This window comes from Cervus elaphus, chromosome 21 (genome assembly GCF_910594005.1).
Source record: "Cervus elaphus chromosome 21, mCerEla1.1, whole genome shotgun sequence".
Taxonomy (NCBI): domain Eukaryota; kingdom Metazoa; phylum Chordata; class Mammalia; order Artiodactyla; family Cervidae; genus Cervus; species Cervus elaphus.
The window spans coordinates 3,865,280-3,886,556 of NC_057835.1; the positions used below are offsets into that span (position 1 = coordinate 3,865,280).

At 41.7% G+C, this 21,277-nt stretch overlaps 1 long non-coding RNA gene and 1 pseudogene across 1 annotated transcript in view; both read right to left on the minus strand.

Annotated features, from left to right (window-relative positions):
• Positions 1 to 21,277, minus strand: part of LOC122679146 — a 193,589-nt pseudogene that overhangs the window by 33,632 nt on the left and 138,680 nt on the right.
• The window catches only part of LOC122679147, a 65,292-nt gene continuing 48,286 nt past the window's right edge, over positions 4,272 to 21,277 (minus strand). The window contains exon 3 of the long non-coding RNA XR_006336333.1: positions 4,272 to 4,933. This is a non-coding gene — a long non-coding RNA (uncharacterized LOC122679147). The remainder of the gene's footprint in view (positions 4,934 to 21,277) is intronic.

The following is a 21,277-nucleotide window of genomic DNA, read 5'->3' on the forward strand; positions in this document are numbered from 1 at the left end:
ACCTAAGAGAGGAAATCTACTGTTCAGTGACAAATCAATGGTAACTTTAATTTGGGGACAGAACATTTAATGTTAAAATACCTTAACTACAAAATGACTCACCCTATGAATTTAATTAAGTCGAAAGACAAAGCCACAAGACCAGAATTCTGCAGGGAAGTACGATACATCACTTTTTATGTCTGTGCCCAGATTAAAGCAATATAATGAGATTATAAAAGACAACCATAAAGGGTGGGTAAATGAATGATGCTCCAACCATTAAACAGGTGGTAAAAAGCAGACTGCACAGCTACATGCAGCTGCGTGGAAATACATCCTGGGGCACGCTTCAGGTGTCAGCACGGTTCCAGGAGCTTCCCGTCTTCACTTTACAAGAGAAAGTTACAATGTGGCACACAAAGAACGATCTCATACAATAAACACAACATTCTGTTTATTCGTATACAAAAGGTTCAGGAAGAACCAACACCAAAATATTAATGAAAATTCTGGATATTCTGAGTATGAGTGAATGACTTTTTAGTATTTTGCAAATCTTTTACCCCAAATGTTTACTGGTATCAAAAAAGTAAAAAAAAAAAAAAAAAAAAAGTGTTTATAATAGCTACTGAAAGGAGGAAAAACCTGTTGCTCAGAGGTTTTCCCCCATTACGTTGTCAATTCCTTCCCTACCCGCTCCTTGGAGGATGGAAGGAAGGAATCACTTGAGAGAGCAGCTTGCACCAGAGAATGAGCAAAGTTCCTAAGAGGAGAATATAAAGGCTGTTTGAAAAGCTGATGCATAATAATAAAATCAGATAATAGGACCTTAGCATCTTATTTTCTATTATTGACAGTAACATCAGTTACATTAGATACACTGTTAAAGGCAAGATAGCCACAAAATTCTTTTGAGTCTATCTGATATTTATACTAGGTTCGTAGGAGTTAACTGAAACAGCTTGAAGAAATCATGTTCTTCTCAAAGGTTTCTGAAGAAAAACACACAGCATCATTTATGTTTGGTTTTGTCTAAGTAACCAAATAATTCTTCATTGCAGAAAAGCCAAAATGTTTTATATCAATGCAGGTATTTCTCAGTTTCCAGGGAAACTGATATAAAATTGTCTGAAATAAAAACATTAAGAGCAAACTTCCAATGTGCTTGCACTTTACATTCGTGTTCTGACCTCGTATCTATGGAAACTTAATAATAGGCAAATGCTGAAATTGAGGTTTCTCTCATCACTTTATTGAATGCCAAAAAAGAGAGACAAATTTAAGTAAAATTTTCACAATCATGTCAAACATAAAAAGGTAAATTCTGTGCTCATGAACCCTCTTTTTCTAGTTCCCGGCTCAGCACTCCCCCTCACTAAATGCTTCGTACCTTACCTGCCCCCTTACCGGTTTCTCCTAATGTCCCTCTGTCCAGGGCATTCTCGGCTTCAATTTGAGTCAGCAGAACAAACTCTTTAAAATATACCAACATGTTTACCTGACTGGTAAATTGAGGCTATTTCACGACTTCTTTTATTCCTATCCATTGTAAGAAATGTACAGACACAGAATGCAGAGGTATGTGTTGCTTCTGAGTTGTGAACAATAAACTCAAATGGAAATAACCAAACTGAAGTTGAGTTAGGCCTATCTTATGGATAAATTATAAAATAAAAAGTGCATTCCAAACTTTTTTTTAAGCACCCAACAACTGAATTTGGTGTATCTACCATTCTCAAGTCTGTCTCTTCTGTTCAGTAGCTATGTTACACAGTTATTTCAGAGCTCTAAGTCTTGGCTTCTTCATTGGCATCACAGGGAGAATATTCACAGGCCTTATTTATAGATGGAAGGGTCAGGTGAAATACACCCGAAAATATGTTGTAAATCGTAAAAGAATCATACAGAAGTCCAATTTTGGTCTCCCTACACTAGCCTACTACTGTTTTTTAAAATCACTTAGAGGCTTACCTTATAGCAACAAGCTGAGCAGTTTTCACAGGTATGCACAAGCTTTGTTTTTAAAGCTACAATTAATTTACATTAATTTGTGCTTTCACAGTATCTGAGTATTCTGAAAAGGGAGTACTTTCCACTTACAAAGCCATGTCCATCATATGGGTGAGTTCACAGGCTTACCTATTCTAACTTTGAAAGAAATTAAGTAAACCCAAATAAAATTTAAATAGAAGAGCTATAAGACATATCCTCTATGAAATAAAGAAATACTCTCTGGCATTTAAATGAAACAAGTGGGCCAGTGGGGCTTTAACATCTTTACGGCACAATGTTTTCTACTTTAAAGAACACAGTCTTGATTAATGAGCCACAGTGTTATCCAGAATCTTTTTTTTTAGAACCTAGAGCCGTCCAGTCTCAAAATTCTAGAGGAAAAAAAAAAATCAAACATTTCCTCTCCTCTCTCTCCTCTTCTCCATGACAACCCACCCCCACCCCCAGCCACTTCGTCTTCAGAATTTTCCCTGAACGTTATAAAAGTTGACTAGGATTCCACGGGCAGGAGGGGGTTGGAAGGAGAGGTAGCCATGGAGACAACTTTCCTGCAGGATCTGCCATCTCAACTGCCAAATCTTTGCATTACAAATTACAGTCTGAATTTCTCTTTTCTCCTTTGAAACTTTTGACCAACAGTCTCAGGAACCACCCCCAATCCTCCCTTAGAAGAGGCAACATGCAAGTGAAGTTGGTTAAAGCTGGGGAGCTGAAGACATTTTTGTGTCAAAGTGGGAATCTTAATCTGAGCTCCGTGGGATCGTCTTTGGGTAAAAACAACAACAACAACAACAAAACTATTCCCTGCAGCCGTTGCAGTAACGTTTCACACCGTTCAGTTATTTTAAGACCCCCTCTAACCTTTTTCTTTCTTATCGTTTTCAAATTATAGTTAGAATAAGGTCGCTTCAATCAGGACAACTCTAGACAGAATATTACTTAACGCCACACTAACTCTGTCGATAGCAGTTTTGATTTTAAATAACCAACCCTAAAATCTGTCTTAATTGTCCCGAGTATCAACTATCCTAACGAGTGGAAGTGTATCTAGATCCTTACCTCGTTCCTTCTCTTAGGTACCACCTGAATAGGTAAGGATTGGAAGATGGGATGGATATCGCCGAAGTTGGGAGTATTTAAGTTTTCATTGAGAAAAGAGAGAATACATCAGAAAGTCTTTACAAAGTCCCACAAGATGTTAAATAGAATCACGAACAGGAGCCACAGACTTGAGGGTCTTGGGTCGGGTTGCGAAAAGGGAATGAGGAAGAATTGGGCGTTCGGGTAGAGAAGAGGGAGAAAGACTGGCCGGACGCGACGGAGAAAGAATAAGGGGTGGGGACGCCAGGCAGGGCCAGCCTCCGTCCTTGGTGCCCAGCCCCGAGAGAGCCAACTCCAGGCAGGAAGGAGCCCTAGGCGGCGGCTTCCTCCCGGGGGACCTGGGGGTCGGCGGAGGCCAGAGGTAAGCCCGAGAGCAGACGGGGCCGGCCCCGCGAGGGGCGAGGCGCGCCGGCCGCTTCCTTACCTTCGGGCATCCCCCGGTCGCTGACGTGCTGCAGGTGGTGGCCTTCACCCGCTCGGAAATCCAACTCGGTGGGTTCCACGGCAGCCGGCGCCGGTGCTACGGCCACCGGGTCTCCGGCCGCCGCCTCGTAGACCTCAGACTCGGAGTCTGGCGCAGGCCCCACGCGCCGGTTGGCACTGAGGCACACGCAACAGCTCAACGTGTTCCCCATGGGGCGCCTCCGCTCGGCCCCGGACTCCGCCAAGCTCAGAGACCGCCCCCTCCCCCAACAATGGAGCGGCGGGCACCGGCAGACCCGGGCTATGCCGGGGCTGCGCCGCACAGGTAGACGCGGCCTCGCCTGCCTCTCTCCTGTCCGCCACGCCGCCGGGGCCGGAGCAGGGCTCCGGCCCGGCCGCACCCCCGCTGTCTCGCCGCCGCCGCCTCCCCGGAGTCAGCTAGTCAGTGAAGGCTGCGACCAGCCGGGCTTATTTAAAAGGGGTGGGGACCCGACAAGCGCTGAGACGCACAGCCACTGCCGGGAGAGAGCGCGGTCGGAGCTCCTCCTCCTTCCGCCGCCGCCTCCAGACTGAAAGCCGCTCGCCTGGCTGGCCCTTGCCAACCGGAATGCGTCCTTCGGTCACCTGGTTACGACGGACCAATCACACACAGAGGTTCCTCCCCGCGCCCGCCTCAGAGAGCAGGCACGTGACTCACAATGCCCCGCCCCCACCCTGCGACTGCCCCGCCCCTCGAGTGGCGCGCCCCGGACTCTTGTTTCCATTCCTCGTGCGGCACTCGGAGCTTTCCGTGTCCTTCGGGAAGCATTGCGGGAGTTTGTGAATCGAAGCTAGAGAGTCAGTGGACCCTATAGAAGGCTTGTTAGTAAAGAGTCAGTTCCGTTAAGCAACTCGGTTTCACCGGGTCTGACAGCTGACTCATTTGATGCATTCCTCAATGAACTTAGTTACACCCGAATTGTTGACAGCTTTTGTAACTAAATGCTCCTCTCAAATTGACTTCGAAAGAGTGTTAGTTTCCGCCTTCAGTTTAACCATAGCAACCCCCCGGGTCCTCAATAAAGAGCTGTGTCTGTGTCTTGAATGAGACTCCAGGACACGTCACCCCTCCGCTTCCTCCTCGGTAAATTAGGGACCGAACGCCTCCCTCCCAACTCTGAAACGCTGGGATTCAGCAACTCGGTTTTCTCGCTGTTTCTCTCTTCCACGGCACGAGTCTCCAGGTTTCCCTACTTTCACCGGTAACATAAAGCATAAAGCACGATTTTCTCATACAAAACTGAAGAGTCGCAAAGTGAAGTACCGCGGTTTTGATTTAATGAAGGTGATGGTAAAGATATGTTCCCAAGGTCACATGATTGCTCAGGGGTATGGCCAGGATTTGGTCTCCGATCGTTTGGATCCGCAAAGGCACCTTATTGTGATTATCAGAAAAGAAAGGTAGAAGTCAAATTTGATTGGAAGTGGCATAGGATTTTCTCTAAGGGAGAACAATTTTTTGAAGTGGATTTTAAAATTCTTTCCCTTCCTTCAACATTGGTTAGTCCCTCCTACTTTCTAGGCACTGTGTTCCTGCAATAGCCCTGCCCTCGATGAGCTCCGTCAGGCACAGGAGAAAACAAAGGCTTAGAAAGTCCAGTTGTCTGAGGTCACTCACACTGCTGCCAAGTACTTGAACCTGAAATTCAAACCTAGATCTGTCTAACCCCAAAGTAGGTTCTGGGGTAAAGAGCTTGATTTTTTTTCCCCCCAGAAACATGAAAGCCTTTGAATGTTGTGACGTTAAGGAGTCACAATCAGGTGGTTTCTAGTGAGGACACTATGGACAATAAGGAGGATTGATGAAAGAAACAAGAGCAATGAAGAGACTTTTTATTCATCTAAGAGCGGAGTGAGAGTTTAAACTAAAGGCAGTGGCAGAGACTGGTGTGGTGGGAAAGGATTTGAGGTCATTTGGTGACTAGATACGGAGCAAGAGGGGGAAAAGAGAGGCAAAAATGGCTACTAGGGTTCTGACTGAGGGAACTAGGGAGAGCACAGTGACTTTTTCCTAGACAGTGCAGAAAGAGGAAGAGGTTTGAGGAGGAAGATCATTTGGGGCTCTGTTAATGAGAGCATGGAATTAGAGCTCTCCAGTTGAAAGTTAGATGTAAACTTCTGTAGGCCAAGTCCATTTTGTGATATCCCATCTTATGTTTTTGAAAATAACACATACTAAATCAATTTTAAAATGTAGTTGGGGAAATCCCCTAACGCTGTGCTGACAGTTAAGACTATGATATTTTTCATGGAGCAAATTGGAATCTATGGTTTTAGTAAATGACATGTCCTATGTAAACTAAAACTGTTAAATGAGAACAATATTAAAATTGTCATTGGAGTACGTACAAAGTAGTTGAAGCCATGGGTGTAGAGGTAATTGCCTCGAGAAGACATGTATAATAAGGAAAGGGATGAAGGGAGGAAGAGAGGGAACTTCACAAATAGGGAAATTTAAATGGCGTTCAAGTAAACCTGCCAAAGGGAGAAGTGGAAATCAAGGGACCTGTGTATTAACCAGAAGTGGCTGATCAGCTGAGTTCCATGAGGGTAGAAATCACATCTGCTCTTTTCTGGAACAGAGCACCTAGCACAGTACCTGGCCAGTAGAAGCTCTAATTTGTAATTCCCCAAACAGAGTCCAGTGTTGTCCAGAGGGCAGGAAAGTTACAAGTACCACTGACCGTGGTACATGGGTAACTGAGGATGGGTGCAAACTGGAAGGCAAGCAGTGAGTAAAAGAAAGAAATAGGCGGTGATAAAGTGGAGACAAGGATTTTCTTCCCAAACATTTGACTGAGAAGAGAGGTGTGCCAGTCATTAGAAGGAAATGTGCAGTTAATGATTTTTTAAGATGGAAAAAAAATGTGAGTATATTTATATGTTAAAGGGTATGAGCCGATGGAGAAAAAACGAGTTTGAGGTTAGAGGAGATGGGAAAATTGACAGAGCAAGGTCCTCAAGAAGGCAGAAGTGGATGTCCTCCAGGGCAGACATAGATTAGCTTTGGATTGAGAGAAAAGCAAGGAAGGAAACAGGACCTGGGTGACAGATGTCTGTTCTGGGTCTGTCAGAATAGAGACATTTCTGATAGAGAAGATGTTTAAGAAGAGCTCATCTGATGACCTCTATTTTTCTCTGTTATAATAGGCTTCTGTTTGGAAAGCTACTCCAGGAAAGTGAGGATAATGTGTAAAGAAGTTTAAACACTAGAAAAGCTTGATATACCTAATAAAAAGAAAATGATAGCTTCCCTCAAGGTGACTTGGACAAAAAAGTGTGTGTGATTTCCAAGATGATCTATGTATAAAATAATTTGCCCTGTGGCCATATCATAAGTCCATATTTTTTTGCAAATGAAATCATATTAGTCCAGAGTTTATTTGCTCAAAACTACTAGGGAAACAGTAGGATCTAGTTTAAATTGCTGTCAAAAAAGCAGGAATTCACTTCAATTTTAATTCTGAAGCTACCTTGTTGCTGATGTTATATTGGTGGGGTCAGGTCAGCAAATAAATCAAATCTTTAACTAGGAAAATAAGACTTCTATTTTCATAGGTATATTTGTTTCCTGTGGCTGCTATAACAAATTACCACAAGCATGGTGCTTTAAAATAGCAGAAATTGATCTTCTCATAGTTCTAGAGGCCAAAAGTCTGAAATCAGTAGCAGTGTGCCAAAATCAAAGGCACTGTGTTGGCAGTGTCCTCCTTCCTCCAGAGGCTCTAGGGGAGAATCCGTTCCTCGCCTCTTCCAGCTCCAAGTATCTGCCAGCATTCTTCGAATTGTCGCCATGTCACTCGAGTCTTCCAGGCCAGCATCTTCAAATTTCTCTTTGCCAGGTCTTCACATCACCTTTTCCATTGTGTATTTCTGATTCACCTTTCCCTAGTTCTCAAATATACATGTGATTGCATTTCTAGCCCCTAGATTATAATCCAGGAAAATCTCCATCACTTTTTTATATAAAGCAACATGTACAGATACTCAGGACCAGGATGTGAATAATGTTTGAGGGTCCCCTCCCAAACTACACAACAATAGGGAATGTTAGATAAAGCAGGGTAGGGAACTGGAAAGAACAAAAATTCTCCAGAAAACCAGGGTCAGGCCCTTGCTTTGTTACAACCGATCTGTATTTCCTAGGCAAAGTCACCTCTTCAAGGCTCACATTTATCATCTATAATACAGATGTGTAAGATGTTGGGTTTAGGAAAATAGATGCTCCCTAGAAAGAGATGGGAATACCAGATCACCTGACTTGCCTCTTGAGAAACCTATACGCAGGTCAGGAAGCAACAGTTAGAACTGGACATGGAACAACACACTGGTTCCAAATAGGAAAAGGAGTAAGTCAAGGCTGTATATTGTCACCCTGCTTATTTAACTTATATGTAGAGTACACCATGAGAAATGCTGGGCTGGAAGAAGCACAAGCTGGAATCAAGATCGCCAGGAGAAATATCAATAACCTCAGATATGCAGATGACACCACCCTTATGGCAGAAAGTGAAGAAGAACTAACAGCCTCTTGATGAAAGTGAAAGAGGAGAGTGAAAAAGTTGGCTTAAAGCTCAACATTCAGAAAACTAACATCATGGCATCCAGTCCCATCACTTCATGGCAAATAGATGGGGAAACAGTGGAAACAGTGGCTGACTTTATTTTTCTGGGCTCCAAAATCACTGCAGATGGTGACTGCAGCCATGAAATTAAAAGACGCTTACTCCTTGGAAGGAAAGTTATGACCAACCTAGATAGCATATTAAAAAGCAGAGACATTACTTTGCCAACAAAGGTCCGTCTGGTCAAGGCTATGGTTTTTCCAGTGGTCATGTATGGATGTGAGAGTTGGACTGTGAAGAAAGCTGAGCACCGAAGAATTGATGCTTTTGAACTGTGGTGTTGGAGAAGACTCTTGAGAGTCCCTTGGACTGCAAGGAGATCCAACCAGTCCATCCTAAAGGAGATCAGTCCTGGGTGTTCATTGGAAGTACTGATGCTGAAGCTGAAACTCCAATACTTCGGCCACCTCATGCGAAGTGTTGACTCATTGGAAAAGACCCTGATGCTGGGAGGGATTGGGGGCAGGAGAAAAAGGGGATGACACAGGATGAGATGGTTGGATGGCATCACCGACTTGATGGACATGGGTTTGAGTGGACTCCAGGAGTTGGTGATGGACAGCCTGGCGTGCTGCGATTCATGGGGTCGCAAAGAGTTGGGACACAACTGAGCGACTGAACTGAACTGAAGGTTCCTTTTAAGGGCTTCCCTGGTGGCTCAGTTGGTAATGAATCTGCTTGCAATGCAGGAGACTTCCTATAACACAAGAAACCCAGATTTGATCCTTAGGTCAGAAAGATCCCCTGGAGAAGGAAATGGCAACCCACTCCAGTATTCTTGCCTGGAAAATCCCAAGGACAGAGGAACCTGGTGGGCTACAGTTCATGGGGTCGCAAGAATTGGACATGATTTAGCAATTAAACCACCACCAAGGTTTCTTTCAGCTTCAAAATTATATTAGATATAGATAGCAGAACTGTCATATTTATCCTTCATTCTCTAAGGGAAGATAAACAGTGAGAAAGAGAGGCTGACAGACATGTTTTACATACCTTTCTAGCAACCAGAAAGGTACCAGAATAGTGGAACTAAGTCTCCAGCCCACATCTCAAACCCTACAAGACCATAAAGACAGCTCCCTTTGTTTGTATTCAGAGCTTAAAAGCAACATTTAGAACTAATTCTGTGTTCCAAAGACACTGATTTCAGGAAGTCCTGACCCCTAGGGAAAAAAATATATCTTCTATTGTAAATCGATGAATTGCCTTTCTGGCTGAGAAGCCAAATTTTAGAGGTTTCCTTAGGCTTGACCAATATGACATGACCTAATAAAATATAGTTTCTTAGTGCCCACTGATTTGTGTTACCTGCTGAGGTTTATCCTGAAATAGCCTAGAACTTATTTTATTTAAAAACATTTACTCAATGTAAATAATAACAACAACAACAATAAGGGTGTCTCACATGCGCTGAAGACTTACTCAATGTCGGCACAAGGCTAACTACATGAATTGTTTCACATGTCCTCCGTAATTTTCCATTGAAATAAGTTCCTGTTCAACAAATCATCATGGAACGCTTGCTGTGCGCCAGGCATGTAATTTACGCTGGGAATATAAGGGTGAGCAAAGGAACTTAATGTCTAAAAGAGGAGACAAATATTTAAGCAAGTATCACAGAAAGAAATGTACCATTAACAGCTGCGTTAAATGCTACATATCCAAAGAAAGCACCTGGTGCTACTGTACTCATTGCAAAGATAAATCACTTTAAAAGAAATGATGTGAACTGTTCCAAGTCACAACTGAAGTAAGAAGAAAAGTCCAGCTTTTGGTCGAGAACTATTGACTTGGAACCCCTTGAGAACTCTGGGTCTGCTATGCCTTGACCCACGCCTGATTGCTCGATCATTATTTGAAGATCTATACGCTTGTCTTTTCTGTTGGCAATTATTAAGTGGACATTTCCCACCTTGACTACTTGGCTCCATAGTTTAGTTTTATTGACTCTTCTGAACATTCCTCATATGTGAAAATTCTACAAAGAACCCTCAAGTCATTTCTGGAGTCTCTGACACTGACTTGTTATCTCATTCTATTAAGAGTTTGATTCCAGGGCCACTTCTGAAAAGTGAAAGTGTGTACTCAGTAAATTCCTGAAGCTGACAAAAACCCTTTGGCTATTATTCAAAAATGTCTACTACAGTGAACTAAAGTGGTAAGTTATTTCCGCACTCACACACGACCCCTGCCTTCAAAGTAGAGCACCAAACTATGTTTACCACTGGGTCTAAAACCATTTCCCCTTGAAGATAATATGGAATAATTTGATAATGATGGCGGCCTGGAAAGCTATGTTGACACAAATCTATTTAAATCTGCTACGCTTTAAGAAAGTTATTTTAACTGACCCCAATTGTATGCAATAAATTCCTTGTATAGGATTTTGTAATTAAACTTCACACACTATTAACTAGAAATGGTATTAGTAAATACAGTCTTTCCTCTTATATTAACACAGCTACACTTAGGGTGAACTCTCTCTAAGTTTATCCCCTACAGTATAGTCATTTTTTCATATATAAGCAATATATTTTATGTGGGCAATGCCAGAAAAAGCCAAAATTCATCATGCATTTTATAGTTCCTATAGGTAAATATAAGCAGAAATGTTGACTGTACAACTAGTTTAATTTTTTAAAAAACCTAGTTTCAAATCTTTCTTTCCATTTGCATCCAAGATTATAATACAAATTAGTTATTTTTTAAAATTGACTTTTTGAAAACATTTTTATAATTTGAACTAATGGCAAAAAATGACTTAAAAGAGGTATTTTTTTCCCCTTAATAAAGAAGCAATTTTGAAGAGCTTTCCTCTGAGCAGCTCACTGGCAAACTAGTCAAGGAGTGACCCTGAGACTTATATTATCACCATTACATACTCAAAAGCAAGGACCCTGATCAAGTAAACAGCACAATTCAAACTGAAACACCAACCAAACCACTTTCCAGTCCCATTAAAATTGGTGACAAATGCCATTTAACCCCAAAGACCTGCTCTTCCATTCGTCCCTCCTCCCCTCCTTAACCTGTGAGAGCAGAAGATTCCTGAGAAATCATTTTCATTCTGCCTAGATCTGGTCAGCCCTACTTTAGAAATCCTTAAGTAAATACTTATAATCCCTGTTCTATTCAAGTGATCAGTCAAAGAGGACATGACATATTCTCTTACATGCCAAAGAGCTGTTTCCTTTCCTAATTAGGGGAGAACACTGCAAATGATAGTTCTAAATAAATGTATAATGTAATCTACTGATAATGACAATGTAAATATTATGGCAATTAGGGAAACAAATGTACATATATTTGAATATTCCTCAGAGGCTGAAATCCTTCCATGGTAAATCTTTGGCAGAAAAACTCTCTGGTGGGTGGGTTCCGCTGAGGAAGTGGGGTGTTCTACTTGGCTTCTGGCTCAGGCTCTAGGAGATGATTTGAGGAGGGAGATTCCAAGAGAAGGAGCCACTTGCAGTAAATTACCTTTCAGGAGAGAATTAGGAATCCCTGTTCTCATGGTTTCAAATCCTGGGTGGGGTAAGACTAGATGTCCCCTTGGCAAGAGGTGTTGAGGAACAGAAGACAGACAGTTTGCAGGGATCTGGGCAATCTGTCTTTCTGAGCAGAGCCCTACTTCAGAGTTCACATATACATGGTAACCAGAGATCAAAAGCATTGTTTCACTGTGAGAACATTTTTCTCCAGATAAGGTGGTACTTCTTCATAAAGCATTCATAAGAAGAAAAAAAATATGAAAGACTATACTATGAATTACAACATCTGCACTGATATTATGCAAGTCCTACTTAATTTTAGGCCATGTTTATCTAGTCTTAGTCTTCCCACCATTAAAAAGGGATTGCACCATTCCCTCACACCATATATAAAAGTAACACAAAATAGTTTACAGATTTAAATGTAAGAATGGAGCCCATAAAACTCCTAGGAGACAACATAGGCAGACCACTGTTTAACAAATTGTAGCAACATTTTTTTTAATAAGTCTCCTAAGGCAAAAGAAACAAATGCAAAAATAAACAAATGGGGCCTAATCAGACTTACAGGCTTTTGCACAGCAAAGGAAACCACTGACAAAACAAAAAGGCAATCTATGGAATGGGGACAAATATTTGCAAATGATGGGACTGACAAGAGGCTAATATTTAAAATATACAAAGAGCTCATATAACTCAATATAAAAAAAACCCCAAACAACCCAATCAAAAAATGGTCAGAATATCTAAATATACATTTTTCTGAAGAAAATATACAGATGGCTAATAGGCATATGAAAAGATATTCAACACAACTAGTTAATAGAGAAATGCAAATCAAAGACAACAATGAGATATCACCTCACACCTATTAATGGTTAGCATTCAAAAACAACAAATGTTGGAAAGGATGCAGAGAAAAGGGAACCCTCCTACACAGCTGGTGGGAATATAAATTTGTACAGCCTTGTGGCTCAGCTGGTAAAGAATCTGTCTGCAATGCGGGAGACCTGGGTTTGATCCCTGGGTTAAGACTCCTTGGAGAAGGGAAAGGCTACCCACTCCACTATTCCAGTCTGGAGAACTCCACGGACTGTATAGTCCATGGGGTTGCAAAGAGTCGGACATGACTGAGTGATTTGGGCTTCCCTGATAGCTCAGTTGGTAAAGAATCCACCTGCAATGCAGGAGACCCTGGTTCGATTCCTCGATCCAGAAGATCCGCTGGAGAAGGGACAGGTTATCCAATCCAGTATTCCTGAGCTTCCCTTGTGGTTCAGCTGGTAAAGAATCCACCTGCAATGCAGGAGACCTGGGTTCAATCCCTGGGTTGGGAAGATCCCTTGGAGGAGGGATCCACTCCAGTATTCCCGCCTGGAGAATTCTCATGGACTGTATAGTCCAAGGGGGCACAAAGAGTCAGACACAAGTGAGCCACTTTCACTTTCACAGCCACTATGGAAAACAGTGTGGAGGTTCCTCAAAAAACTAGAAATAGAGATCCTATACGATCTATGGATCATATATGACCCAGCTTTCTATTCCTGGGTATATATGTAGAAAAACACTAATTTGAAATTATACATACACCTTAATGGTCATAGCAGCATTATTTATAATAGCTAAGACATGGATACAACCTAAATGTCCATCAACAGAGGATAGGGTTAAGATGTAACACACACACACACACACACACACACACACACACACACATACACACAGAAATATTACTCAGCCATAAAAAAGAATTAAATTCTGCCATCTGGAGCAACATGAACGGACCTAGAGAATATTATGCTTAGAAAATTAAGTCAGTCAGAGAAAGACAATACCATATAATATCACTTATATGTGGAAATCTAAAAAAAACTAAAACCACAAATGAAGGTATATGCAAAACAGAAACAAAATCACAGATATAGAAAATAAACTTGTGGTTACCAAAGAATAAAGTAAAGGCAGGAGGGACAAATTAGAGGTATAAGATTAAGAGATACAAACCAACACGAGAAACAAGGATGTGCTGCATGGTGGTTTAGTCACAAAGTTGTGTCTGACTCTTGCAACTCCGTGGACTGTAGCCTGCCATGCTTCTCTTGTCCGTGGGATTCTCCAGGCAAGAATACTGGGGTGGGTTGCCATTTCCTTCTCCAAGGGATCTTCCTGATCCAGAAATTGAACCCAGGTCTCCTGCATTGCAGGCAGATTCTTAACCGATTGAGCTACGAGGGAAGCCCCTATATACTGCATGCCAAAGAGGATTATAGCTCTTATTTTATAATAAACTATCAGTTCAGTCGCTCAGTCGTGTCTGACTCTTTGTGACCCCATGAAAAGCAGCACACCAGGCCTCCCTGTCCATCACCAACTCCCAGAGTCCACCCAAACCCATGTCCATTGAGTCAGTGATGCCATCCAATCAACTCATCCTCTGTAGTCCCCTTTTCCTCCTGCCCCCAATCTTTCCCAGCATCAGGGTTGTTTCAAATGAGTCAGCTCTTCACATCAGGTGGCCAAAGTACTGGAGTTTCAGCTTCAGCATCAGTACTTCCAATGAACACCCAGGACCGATCTCCTTTAGGATGGACTGGTTGGATCTCCTTGCAGTCCAAGGGACTCTCAAGAGTCTTCTCCAACACCACAGTTCAAAAGCATCAATTCTTCGGTGCTCAGCTTTCTTCACAGTCCAACTCTCACATCCATACATGACCACTGGAAAAACCATAGCCTTGACCAGACGGACCTTTGTTGGCAAAGTAATGTCTCTGCTTTTTAATATGCTATCTAGGTTGGTCATAACTTTCCTTCCAAGGAGTAAGCGTCTTTTAATTTCATGGCTGCAGTCACCATCTGCAGTGATTTTGGAGCCCAGAAAAATAAAGTCAGCCACTGTTTCCCTGTCTATTTGTCATGAAGTGATGAGACTGGATGCCATGATGTTAGTTTTCTGAATGTTGAGCTTTAAGCCAATTTTTTCACTCTCCTCTTTCATCAAGAGGCTGTTAGTTCTTCTTCACTTTCTGCCCTAAGGGTGATGTCATCTGCGTATCTGAGGTTAATAACCTATGATAGAGTGTAATCTGCACAGATATTGAATCACTATGCTGTATACCTGAAACTAATATAGTATTGTAAATCAACTACTCTTCAATTTAAAAAATAAATAAGTAAATAAAAATTTTAAAAAGGGATTGTGCTATATCCCTTCTAGTTCCTTTATGCTCTATCTTAAGGCAGTTAAAAAAAAAGACAGTTAACATCTAAGTAATATACTTCAACTGTTAGATTGACTATTTCTTGATTACAGAATTAATAAGTTATCATTATAATGCAAACATGAATGACTAAATGACAAAACTCCTATTTTTTATCATTAATTTTCTCGTATCTATATATGTGCACACACACACATACACATATATAGGCTATGATAAATATACATATTTGAATCCTGCTTCTGTGACCTTGCAACTATGAACATTTCCTCATATCATTAAAAAAATTGTGAAAATATGGCTTGTAGTGATGTATGATATTCCATTATGTGGATGAATTGTGATATATTTAATGTACCTATCATGAGATATATACAGAGTTTCTAACATCAATAATCTCTTATAAAAATGTTCATCTCTGTTGTGTTTGAGGCTCGCTCTCTCTCTCATGGTTGACTCAAATGCTAACACTGGCAAGTCAGGAATAAAGAGTTTTGAATGCCTGCCTAGTGCTTGCTAGCCATGTGATCTCTGTGGATGTTTAACTTTTGAGAATCTCAGATTCTGGATCTACCAAATGGGGCCCACAAGCCGTATCTTTCATGGCCATAGTCAAGGTGTGTTTATATGTATGTCAAATGTCTGCAATACAGAAGCCTCCTAGTAAGAATCAGATGCTTTCTCCTCCTATCTCTTTTTGTCTTAATCCAGGAGTCCAAACTGCCTGTGATTAGATTTCAGGATTTCTGTAACAATTCCTGGAATTGTGTACAAACTTCTGTATGCTCAGATGTTTTTCAGGGGGAAAAACTCCCATAAGCATTAAGAAGCATTGCAAATCTCATTCCTCCTCCATATCTTTCCATTTTGCCACAGTGCAGTAGGACTGGCATTGACCTTGTCCCTAAGGGCTGCCTCATTGGCCCTGATTTCTCTCTGAAGGTTTCCCTCATCTGTTGGGGAGCTAACTCTACAACATGAACCTAGCCTGACATACAGTTTCTATGCTGACATTCCAAGGCACTCAGCCTCCATTTCTTGGCACACAATGAGTATTCAATCACTCAACTGATGTAACTTGTTGCTGATATTATTATATACTTGATGAAATTTTCAGGAGAGGTCCATGCATCTTAAATTAAATGACTAGCTTGACCATGGAAGGTATGGTACATATGAATGGACACCTCCCTCCTCCTGTCTGTCTTTATCTCTGTCTCTCTCTCTTTCTCAACTCAGACCTATAGGGATTGAACCAAATTCTGAAGTTCCCTTTATCCTAAGAAGGTTTATAAATTTATCAAATGAGTCCAGAGATTACAATTTCTTTTACCTCATAGAAAAGGATGTGCGCAGGGGAGAGGGATTTGGCAAGGCAAACATCAATATACAATGTTAAAATGGGATGATGGTCCATCTGTCTTGAACAACCCCAACCACAAGCTGACTGGCAAAGGAGAACTTCTGAGATTTAGACACCAAGGGATTATCTTTTAATGGGCTGTCACAGGGTTCTGTGGTATGAAAGTAAACATTTACTCACAGGTCAGCCACTACTTACACTAGACATTCTGCAGCGTGAACTCCCTGGCACAATTACCAATGTGTGGCTTTACCAAGACAAGTTTTGGGGCTTTTCTCTCCTACTTCTGTTAGAATATAAGTAGTGGTACACACTTACTTCCTTTAGCTACAAAATTTAATACTGTACTTGGAATTCTGTAGATTTAAAAACCATTTCTTTTTAACATAAGGAATTGTGAGTTGAGCGCAAATAAAATATGCAACAAAATAAAACAAATAATGACTTCAACACAGTTTAACTTTGAATGAAAACTTTCCAGAACATTTATCTGAAAAAGGACTATTTTCCTGCTTCCATGTGTCAAATACTTCTCTATTTCCTCACAACTGTATTCTGGACAGGATGACAAAATATAACTAGAAGACTCCCCACTACTCTCTCTACCTTAACTATTATGTGATAAAGGATGGACTGGAATTCAAAAGCTATTGTTTGTTAGGATTAACGGCTGCTGGATTCGTTGAAAGAATACTTCTAAAATTACATGGATGGACAAACAACCTGAATAGAGAAATGAGCAAACTTTCCCTAGAGCTTCCTTGGCTGGCTGAATCACTGAATGGCAGCTGACAAGGTTTTCAATAATGCCAAGTCAGCTGGTTCTATAACACTGTGTGCCCCAAACATAATTAAAAGTGTTAACAAGTTTGTAGCCTTTATCAGAACATATTCCCCTTGCATACCTTCAGTGACCTGGTCACAGCTACTAGAGACAAATCTCTTGTTTTACTTTATGTACTAAGGTCACTGTACCCTAGGGAACTTCCTTGACTGTATCATGCCCGAATCCGGAAGACTCCAAAATCTACCCAGATGAATTGTATAGGCTTGCTCCAACAGCATCCCTTGCCTTTATTGGGCTTCCCTGGGGCCTTAGATGTTAAAGAATCTGCTTGAAATGTAGGGGACCCAGGTTTGATCCCTGGGTTGGGAAGATACCCTGGAGAAGGGAATGACTACCCACTCCAGTATTCTTGCCTGATTCCATGGACAGGAGGAGCTTGGTGGGCTACAGTCCATGAGGTGGCAAAGAATCAGACATGACTGAGCAATTAACAGTTTCATTTTTCTTTCACTCCAACAGCATCCCTTTCCTTTCTCAGGATGACAGCAAAACATTAATCCTTTCGGATGTTTATGGAGGAGAAAAATGTGTATGGTTTGGGTCATCTTCTGTTAATTACTTTAAGTCCGTCCATACAACAGTGAAGTGAGCTAGGTTTCCTCAGACTTGTGTTGAAAAGGGGCCAGAAGAATCAAGTTATCCCCAGCGTATTACATTTTGGAAAATGAGGGCTGTAGATGTAAGATCGCTTAGCAGCATCTGAGCTTTCTAACTGCTGATGTACTGCTCTTCCCATACCACACTGTAAATTGTTGTGTCTGTGCTTCTAGAGCTGGGATAACCACATAGACCACACAGGTCAAATCACAGGTCTAAAAGTAGTCACTGGTGATTGAGACGAAACAATGCCAGATATTCTTAAAAGAGAGTAAATGCATATTAAGCACCTACCTAATGTCTTGCTTATATTCAGTACTGAGTAAATGACAGTGATTTTTTTTTTCCTGTTATGTAAGGCATTATAGATAAATGGACAACTAGACAACAGTATTATTTTTCTTATAAGACTGCTGGTCAGGAATGAAACCCTTCTGTATTCTGCCAGAGGAGACATCATGACTTGATCACAGCATTCTTTCCCACTGATTCTCCTTGGAGACTTTGAATTCTTCAAAAGACATCACTTCCAACAGCCACCATGAAGTTGACTCCAAATGAAACTTACTTATTATACTTAAAGATCAGGATCTGTACCCTGTTCCCCTCTGCATCCCCCTACCAGTGCTACCACATGCTCTGTGCATAATACGTATTCAGTAAATATACTAAAAACATACAATCAACTTAACACCAATGGGATAATTACAAGAGTGCTGCCGGGGGAAAATTAGAGGCTGGGGATTGCTGTTTATTCTGAAAAATCCCAAACCTCTTGCAGGGTTGCTGAGAGCAATAACTCAAAGGACAGGGTTTACGCCGGGTCAGAGAGACATCTTGGCTCCTCAGAGCTCCTTTCTTAGTTAAAACAGGAGTGCTGGGGCAGGAAGGAGGGGGAGGTTGGGGGGGGGGGGTCAAGGGCCACCTAGACCTGAGCTGAAGCCATGTGGTTCTACTTGGAGCTTCCAAGTCAGTGGCGCCAGTGGTCGTTTCCTCAATTATTTTAGGCCAGCATCTCCCCCTTGGCATTGGTTCTGGATCTTTGTGGCTGGACATTTACCCTCCCTGGCTCCACATGAATAATTCAGGGAGGTGGCCCAAAGCCAGAAGCTGCCCCAGAGCCCCAGATTCCATCATCAGCTCTCAGATGGGCTTTACTTAATGGCACCAGGAGACAGGGAGAATATGGATGATGACTCACTATCACATCCCTTAGAGGGAGAAAAAAAGCCCACGGGGAAGAGATGAGCATTCGGCTCCTATGAAGTTAAGAAAATATAATTTAGTCATCCAGATATCTCATTGGTAATAAAATTACAGATGAATCAAATCTAATTAGACCTGTTAAGTCTGGTGAAATGTTTAATTAATCTTAATTGGCTACCTCTGAAAGTAGCTTTGCATCCATTTCTTAAACAAAATAGAAACATTACAGCTCAAGTGACAGACTGTATGATCAGGTGATGAGTAAATACTAGTAGAATTGAGATGGTGTTGTATGAATTTAGAACAGGGGTTTCAAATTTTAATGCTGTCAGGGAACAGGCTGGGATTTTAATTTGAGCAGTAGGACAAGAGGGTAGCTGGGATGAACAGTTCTTTTTTGGCTTAATCTTTGAATTCAGTATATTTATACACTTCTGGCCATTAAACAAAAAAATCATCTGCAGTCCAAATTTGGCCAGTCCACAGGAGTTTGCAACTCTTGATTTAGAGACTTCCTTAAAATGAGCTCAAGCTCTTTAAAAGAAATTCTTATACTCAAATAATAGATGAATCGTTCAGCAGAGTCAGGTTATTTTCCAATTTCTCATTTCCATCTATACTTCCTACTCCAGCAATACAAAGATGGGCAAATAGAATCTCAGGAATTAAGCTAATGCTTTAGCTGTAGAATGTGGAGATATTTAAGAGGCAGCATGGTTAGGCACTGACCAGTGAGAACAGATGCCAGTCGAAGAACCAGAGCCCCCTTAGGAAACTAGGCCGTTAGTTTCTGGAATGTGAGGAGGTCTGGAGGGACTCGGGCTGGGGGGCGGGAAGCTCAGGTAAAGAGAGGCCTGTGGAGGGCTCAGGCACGACTTTGCCCGACTCTCTGCGACCCTATAGACTCTAGCCCTCCAGGCTCCTCTGTCCATGGGATTCTCCAGGCAAGAACACTGAAGTGGGTTGCCATGCCCTCCTCCAGGAGATCTTCCCAACCCATAGGTTGAACCTGCATCTTCTGCATTGCAGGCGGATTATTTACCTCTGAGCCACAGAGGAAGCAGCCCCGTGACAGAAATATCTGTGTCTTAGAAACCAGTATGGCTGCTCTGTTATTTACTAACTGAATATCCCAGGAGGGGAAGCAAGTTCTGAGTTGCATCCAAGAATCTTTCCCATCAGAGTCTGTGCTAGCTTTCAAGACTACTTTTGATACTATGAATCCCAACGGTATCTGATCTGGCTATTGGGCATACCCAGTTCTGTTTGGACACTCTTCCACTGAGCTTACCATTTGAAACCTTAGCGAGACAAAGAAAACTTACAACCTAATGACTTTCATTTTCATACCTGACAGAAGATAAACTCACAATTATAGCCTGAGAGCTAGAGATCTTAGAAAATGACATCATACTTTCCACTTCTCCCAGGTACTTTTGAAGAGAAATATGCCTGAATCACTTCTTTGCTGTTTACTAATACTACACAAGGTGAATTTCAGGAAGCAGAACTGAAGTATTCTGAGGGGAGAGCTTATACAAGGCTGAGCCTAAAATCTGCTAAGGTATCTGGTCACATTTTTCATATTATGCCTCAGATTTAGCAAAATTGCTAGATATCAATAAAAATGGAAGATATTGCTTCCATCAATAGCAACAAGTTATACCATTCATTCAGCTGCCTCTTATGTTTACATTACTCAATGTATATGTATTATCTTTTAAGCTTACAGCAACCCTATGTGGTACATTTTATAATCCCCATTTGCAGATGAAGAAACTAAGGTAGTCACAGTGATACTGACCAAGGATTCTTAGGTGGTCAGGGGCAGGGCTGGAATTTGAATCCTAACATCTAACTACATCTAACTGCAAAGATTCAGCTCTCAATCTCCACCAGCATTGCTCGACTTTTCATTAACCCTTGCTGCTGCTGCTAAGTCGCTTCAGTCGTGTCCGACTCTGTGCGACCCTGTAGACGGCAGCCCACCAGGCTCCTCCATCCCTGGGATTCTCCAGGCAAGAACACAGGAGTGGGTTGCCATTTCCTTCTCCAATGCATGAAAGTGAAAAGTGAAAGTGAAGCCACTCAGTCGTGTCTGACTCCTAGTGACCCCATGGACTGCAGCCTACCAGGCTCCTCCGTCCATGGAATTTTCCAGGCAAGAGTACTGGAGTGGGTTGCCATTGTCTTCTCCTCATTAACCTCTATAGCCAATTTAAACTCTAAGCTCTATCCAAAGAAATGTAATGTAAGCCACACGAGAACGCTGAAAATGTGTGGTAAAATACACATAAAATGTACCGTTTTATAATCGGCATAATTCACTGGTACTAAGTAGTCACTACCACCACTATCCATTGCCAGAACTT